The sequence below is a fragment of the Oratosquilla oratoria genome, chromosome 15 (genome assembly GCF_046742065.1).
Source record: "Oratosquilla oratoria isolate Oo_2021 chromosome 15, ASM4674206v1, whole genome shotgun sequence".
Taxonomy (NCBI): Eukaryota; Metazoa; Arthropoda; class Malacostraca; order Stomatopoda; family Squillidae; genus Oratosquilla; species Oratosquilla oratoria.
In genome coordinates, this window is record NC_134791.1 from 50,024,418 (window position 1) to 50,031,917 (window position 7,500).

The 7,500-nt window shown below is 38.3% G+C and overlaps 1 protein-coding gene across 1 annotated transcript in view; it reads right to left on the reverse strand.

Moving 5' to 3' along the window:
• LOC143033447 (uncharacterized) overlaps window positions 1–7,500 on the reverse strand; it is a 1,606,485-nt gene that overhangs the window by 1,423,196 nt on the left and 175,789 nt on the right. The window contains exon 3 of the mRNA XM_076198904.1: window positions 6,082–6,183. The gene's annotated coding sequence lies outside the window, so the exon portion shown is untranslated. The remainder of the gene's footprint in view (window positions 1–6,081; window positions 6,184–7,500) is intronic.

Below are 7,500 nucleotides of genomic sequence, written 5' to 3' on the forward strand. Positions count from 1 at the left end.
GCCTTAATTATTTAAAGATTTATCATTAAGTGATTCCATGTAATAAGCATACACATTTTTCATTTTCTTTTAAGTACTGTCCTTTGTTTCTATATCACACCAGCTCTAGCCACATCACATGATTGTATATTCATGCCCGATTAATTTTACAGCATTGATTCTTCACGTCAACTCCTGCATTCGGGATAAACATTCTTCAAAGATTCTCCCAAAATCCTAAATCTACATTATATCTGGTAAGAAGGTACGATTTTTGTTCTAAATATCACCTAGGAGGTGATTATTCTCTCTCATTTTGTTTACGGAACATTTTACCACACCAGTGATCATTGTCGTGTGCTGTTATCATAAAGGCAACAGAGACAAAATTTCCCGGATCACTCCACTTCAAGACATAGATAACGTTCCACCATCAGTTAGAACTACCCCTACAATAGAGGACCTGCACAAATACTCTCAACCTCTTCCCCCTACTCCTCTCCTCCGTTACAACCTTCGCAGTCAAATCACTCCTTCATGAGATTGCATCTTGCCTAGATGAATGAAGTGTCTACATCCACATGTTCTTAATGTTATTATTTTTTTCTAGATATTAGTATATATCCTATTATGTAATTGCTCAAATTCATGTACAACTACATTATAGGTCAATTTCATATACATGTTCTTTGTTCATTGAGATTTGTTGAGGAGAGCGGTGGTACCTATGGCGAGTTATTGAAAGGCAATACCTATATGTCTTTATGTTTACCGTTGAGTTTATGATTTATTCAGTCTATACTGGTACATGTATACTTTTGTGCGCATGGTGCAATGTGGTACATGTGATCTGACCCTCGGTCAAAAAAGTTTATCTCACGGCCACCTGCACTAAGATCCGTAGAGGACCAGGAATGTTACCAAAACATAGCATTAACCATAAGTTATTCGTTTCGTAGATAGGATAATGTTTCTTCCTGTATATATGTGTATATAATTTATATTGGAAGAAGAAGAAGAAGAAGATGGGAAAGAGGAAGAGGCAGAGAAAAAGGAGCGGGAGTGGAAGAGGAAGGGGAAGAGGGAAAGGAAAAGGAAGAGGTAGAGGGAGTGGAAGAGGAAGAGGAAGAGGTAGAGGATGAGGAGGAGTATGAATAAGAGGAAGAAGAAATGGAGGAGCAGTAATAGGAATGGAACATGAGATGAGATAGAGGATGTAATAGAATTAACAGGAGCGAGTGGAGAATGAAGAAGAAGAAAAAAAGGAAATGTGGATGAAAGGTGAGGGACAATAAGGCAAAAATATGAAGAGGGAGAAGAAAATAAATGAACGAATAAATTAAGGACGTAAATGGAAGGAGTAGGAGGTAAAGGAAAAGAATCAGAAGAGAAGGGGGTAAAGCAGAAGTAGTAGGAGAAAGTTAAAGAGGGCGAGAAGAAGAAGGAGAAGAAAGAGGAAGAGGATGAAGAAGAAGAAAGAGGGAGAGGATGAAGAAGAAGAAGAGGGAGACGAGGAAGAGGGAAAGGGAAGACGATGATGACGATGAGGAAAAGCAGAGGAAGGAAAAGAGAGTGGAGGAGGAGGAAGTGTAGATGAATCAGGAGAAGGTGTTTGAGGAGAGGGAGAAGTAAAACGAAGACGAGGAAGGGGGTGGCGTGGTCCCTCCATTACTGCAAAGCCCGGGTGTGCGGTGCTGAGAGTCTGCCTTTATGAATTTTACTTTTGTAAGGACCGTGGAGAAACACTCGGTCGGTGCTTGACTCTAAGCTTCGGTGCTTCTTGATTTCAAGCCTAACTGAGGTCGAGGAGGAGGTGGCGAGAAGGAGGACTCGAGGGCCTTGCAGACGCTGGAGAACTTAGAGCATTTGAAACAGCGCGAGTTAACATGTGATTCGTGTTTCTTTTGACGGAAAATGTCGAAAACCTGTTGAGACAAGCTATGCTCTGCTCTTCGCAAACACTAAAACCCAACTCCACCTACTTCGCCACCTCCATCCCCACCCTCAATAATTTCGAGTTTTTTGCCCAGATTTATCTCGTTCCTTCGCAATTTATAGTGTTGACTTAGATCTCCGCAACACTCTGCCGCAGAAACATACATGCACACATACGAGTACGCACAATCACTAATCACTTTCATATATATCTAGTACATAGTTAAAGCCCTAATTCGTCCCCTCATATAATTTTTGTTCCCTCTTCCTCCCTCAACTCCAACAGTCTTTCCAAATCCCATCCCCTTTTCATATGATCTTTTCTCCTAACCTGACCAACACACTTTCTACACTCTCCTCCCTTAACGTCTACCTTCCATAACAACATCCTCCATTGCACCCTCCCTTTCTTTCCGTAACCCTCTCTCTTTCCTTCCATGCACTTTCTCTCTCCTACGCTTCCACTCATTCTCTCTACCATCCACAACTCTCTCTCTCAACCTGTCGGATTGTTTGCCTATCTATCTGTCTGATGTCTTTCTATCAGTCTTTCTCTAAATTCCTCTCTCTCTCTATATATGTATGTTATATATATATATATACATATATATATATGTAAATTATATATATATACATATATGTATGTATATACATATGCATATATATATGTATACATGTATATATATAAATATATATATATATATATATATATAACACAGGAACCCATAGTCGGAGAAAATAAACTTCGAATAAAGAAGAATCCTATATTTCGGCTATCAACTATAGCCCTCTTCAGGAAAGTACATACTGTAGAGCAGAGTACAGAGGGGACTTGTAAGCTACAGAGAAGAAGAGATGTGGACAGATGACCTCACTCAGGCGTGGGGCAAACTGGGGTGGTGGAGGAGGGAGGGGGTGAGGAGAGGGGGGTAGTAAGGTCCGTACCAGCTTGTTAACTGCTGCGCGTGAAATAATGTCAGGTGTCCACTGCCCTTTAGAAATATTAATATTAGGGCATTCCTCAATCAATGCTGATTCGACTATTTTCCTCCTGAAACCGCAGTGGGACTTGAACACTAATCTGGCCTTACCCCAGTCGAAAGAATGATTCTTATTTTTGACATGAAGAAATACGGCCAATTTTTCTTGCCCATACCTAATTGACCTTTTTATGTTCTGCCAATCTAGTGTTCAAGTCTCTCCCGGTTTGACCCAAGTAAACCAAATCACAATCTTTGCAGGGCAAACAATAAACACCAGGTGACTCAACTTCCTTCGGTTTTTGTTGAACGTTCACAATTTGCTTACGCACGGTGTTAGGATAGTGATAGGCAATAGTAAGACGTTCATGAGGAAACAACTTAGTAGAAGAACTGATGGTATTATTGAATGGAATTTTCAAAATGTCCTTAAAGGAGCGGTGAAAACTTGAGGGGACGGAAGTTTTAAAATGGTTGGCCCTAGCCTTACTGAGGGCTTGGTCCAGAAACCAAGGTGGATAAGCCAACTTCTCAAGTTGACATTTGATCCCCTCAATCTCATGGTCCAGAAATTGAGGACTGCAAATCCTGAAAGCCCTCAAGAAAAGGCCAGAGGCAACACTTTTCTTAACATTGTCAGGGTGATTGCTAAAAAAGTGAAGGTAACTCCCTGAGTGGGTGGGCTTACGGTACACTGTAAAGAATAAATTATCATCAGTTCTTATCAAAATATCCAAGAAAGGGATTTGGTTCCTTCTTCCAATTCAACTTTAGATTTATGATTCGGGGTCAATAGGTTCAATTTATCATGGAACACTTCAAATGGGCCCCAACTGTCATCCAACGCCGAAAAGATATCGTCTACGTACCTGAGCCAAATCATTTCGGGCGGTTTGATGCTGGGCAAAAGGGTACACTCAAAATACGCCATGTATAAATTGGCCAAAACAGGAGACAAATTGGAAACCATACTGCAACCAAATTTTTGACGGAAGAATTGGTCTTGAAAGGAAACAACATTTGAAGAAACACAAAGGCGAACTAAAGCAAGAATTTTATTGAAAGGGAGGGGGAAAATGTCTTGAAACTGTTGCAGTTTGGTTTCCAAAAAAGTAAGTACTTCATCGACATTAATATTTGTAAATAACGAGGAAACATCAAGACTGAGGAGCCTTAAACCCTGTACTTTCATATTTTTGATCTTAGAAATAAAGTCACATGAATTTGTGATATGAGAGTTATAGAAATTCCCAACTTTCCTTGATTATAGTAGTCAACTCTCTTCTTGTTTAGCCCCAGTACACTTCCTCATAGTCCTTACAAGGTAGTTTGTAAACCTCGGGGTTGGTATTCATATTCGTCCTACGGTGTACATTCACTACTTTCCTAAAAATAATGTTTGTATAATTAAATATCATGTTGATTGGTAGATATTTGGAACAGGCGTTAACTGACTTATTGTATGGTTGTATGATGTTGTTCTTACTCCAATTGTACTTGTTATTGGGGTTAAGTGTCTTGTGAAAGCTACTTTTAGCCTTGCTTAGTACTTTGGACAAAAACGACCACGGATATCCTAACTTTGAGAGTTGTGAACTCACTAGTTCTAATTTTTTGTCAAGGTGTTGTGGGCTGGATATCCCCAAAACTCTTAGATATAAACCCGAAGCTACACTACGTTTAATGTTATCAGGGTGGTGTAAATAGTTGCCGGAGTGGCTGGTCTTCCTGTATACAAAAAAAGGAGAATTGGTCTGGACACCTGATAACCAAAATGTGCAGAAAAGGAAAGGAGGTAAAATACATTTTTTGGAAATATTGGTTATCAGGTGTCCGGACCAATTGTCTTTTTCATGTATACAAGAATCCCACCCACTCCGGCAATTACTTACAATTTTCAGCTGTAGAACCAAGTCGAGAATATGATGTTGACATCTAATATTCTGAGGCTCTTCTAGTCTCTTTTGTTCGAACTGTCTCTGAAGTTTAACAACAACGCCACTTTGGTGGCCTGTATTGATTGCTGTGGTGTCGGAAATAATCTTTTTGACACTCCTTCATACATTATATTCATACATTGTTTTCAGTGTGATAAAGATGTCCTCAGCTGATCCGCTTTCACAAACCAAAATACCGAGGTGAAGAGTTCTTGCAGGATCCTTTACACAAACCACATGATATTCTTTATTGTCAATTCTCTTCTCATCAAAATGCAAGTAAAATTCCTATTCACCAATAATTTCTTTTAGCCAATTCTTGACTTTTTCTGCACCCTTGATCATCCGACACCAAATTTCCGTTTGTCATGATGTGGATACATCTATTCCTCTTCAGCCAAGTTTTGACAAGGACAGTTTTGATACCAGCTTAGCAGCAGATTTTGTTGCGTGATACTTTCGTTTCATGAGATGAAACTCTTCTGCAACATCAAAACCAGTGCTGTCATTTTCTTCTTCACTACTACTACTCAACTTTTGCACTTGAGTTGTTGACGGTTCTGATGAATTTCTTGGCCGTTTCGAAGGGTGGATTGTTGATACAGGAACCACTTTCTCAGTTGTGTATCCAACTTGGCCTCCTGATTTTATTTGTTTTCTGTAAAGTTCTTTGTCTTCACTGCAAAGCCAGTTTCCACTCGGTTTTGTAATACCGAAAATATGAGTGAGATCTCTATCAGTCTTTATTTTACCGTTGTCTGTACTTTTCAAACACTTTCATTTTGACATTAGCTGCTTAGAAAGAAAAGGGAAGCTAAGTTTCTCCCAAAGCTTCAGCAATCCTTGAAATATGTTCCTTATAAGATTTGCTCCCCCTATGACTTCATCGTACAAACCCAAAAATCTACCAACAATATCCCTGTTTAAAGGCATTTTGCACATGATCTCATTTATGTCCTCTTTCATTTCTGATATGTTTGTACGGTGCTTTGTAGTTGTTGTCAAATTACGTACCCAAATATTTACTGCTGATTCCACCGCTGATATGGATCGTTTACTTTTAAAAGACATGTTTGAATCTGAAAGCAGAATATTTGCATTGAAATATGAGAATGAAGAATACACTACCTGCTGCAAAGAGTATTTAAACCAATTTTGATTATTCATTATAATGCAAGAAAGGTATCTACTATCAAGTAATATGTAAGTATTATGCTACACGTTAAGAAAACTTATTCCATAATACTTACAGAACTGTAAAGTTGTAAATTCACTCAAAACTGCAGCTAGCAAAATTAAATTCAGACTGTTGCTACCGATACTGCTGCTGACACTCCCTCAGGCCTCACTTCCTGTGTACAGCAAAAAATGAAATTATGTCGGGTGCGGGAGGCTTTTACACAACCAAAATATAATAACATAAAAAAGCTAACATGGAGACAGGGAAAGATTCATCAAATGAAACTTCAGGAAAGAAAAAAAAAAGATAATGATTGAATAAAAATTGATATCCCTAATACATACATCCATATATATATATATATATATATATATATATATATATATATATATATTATGTATATATATATAAAAATATATATATATATATATATATATATATATATATATATATATGACGTAAGCGGAGTAGGAAACACAGGAGTCTAAGTCTTGAGTTTATTCCTGCATCCCAGAAGTGCCAGACAAATCGTTTTTGAGGACTAGGGAACTAGTGCACTTCTGGGATGCTGTCGAAAACTAACGTAGTCTATCAGTTCAATTACACTTCTGGAGACTGTGAGCTCTATTCTCGTAGCTATGTTGGTTATACGACATGCAGCCTTAGCAGACGTTTAAATATTCACCTCCAACAGGGAGCCATTAAAAATAATTTTGAACAGTATCACAAGTCTGTGTTGGATAGAGCAACCGTTGTTCATAACACTGAAGTGCTCGCCTAATGTTACAATGGTAGGGAACTGAAAATGTTAGAGGCTGTGTATATAAGAGAATTGTCTCCTTTGATCAATGTACAGGCTAATTTAGTGTCTGCTATTTCCTTATCTAATACGTCCACGCGACATGTTGTACATAACCTCCCTGTGCATGCTAGGCACGCCACTTCACCTCACCTTACTCCGACTCCTACTCTCCCTCCTCACCTCTCCCTCCCTCTTTCCCTCCCCCTCCTCAAGCTCTGAGAAAGTCTTCCAGGGTCAGGTCATCGGAGGTTTAAAAATCGCGCTTGAGCTAAGGGTGTAGCATTTAAATTTTTTCTTGTGACCATGTAACGTATCCGTAAATTGTGTTTTCTTAACTGTTCTTGTTTCTTGAAAATGACTCTTTGCAGTCGAAACTTCGAATAGTTAAAATTGTGAACTTTGGAAAGTTCGTTTCTGCTCATCCTCTCAATATTAGAACTTTAGTGAGGAAACTTGAAAATATTAAGAAGAAAATTAATAAATGAAAATGCTGTTGTGTTCAATTCAGTGTATATATATATATATATATATATATATATATATGTGTGTGTGTGTGTGTGTGTGTGTGTGTGTGTGTGTGTGTGTGTGTGTGTGTGTGTGTGTGTGTGTGTACATATATATATATATATTAGTAATCTTTTTAATACTATCAATCCTTCTCGTTATATTTCTTTCTGTAGAGAGAAG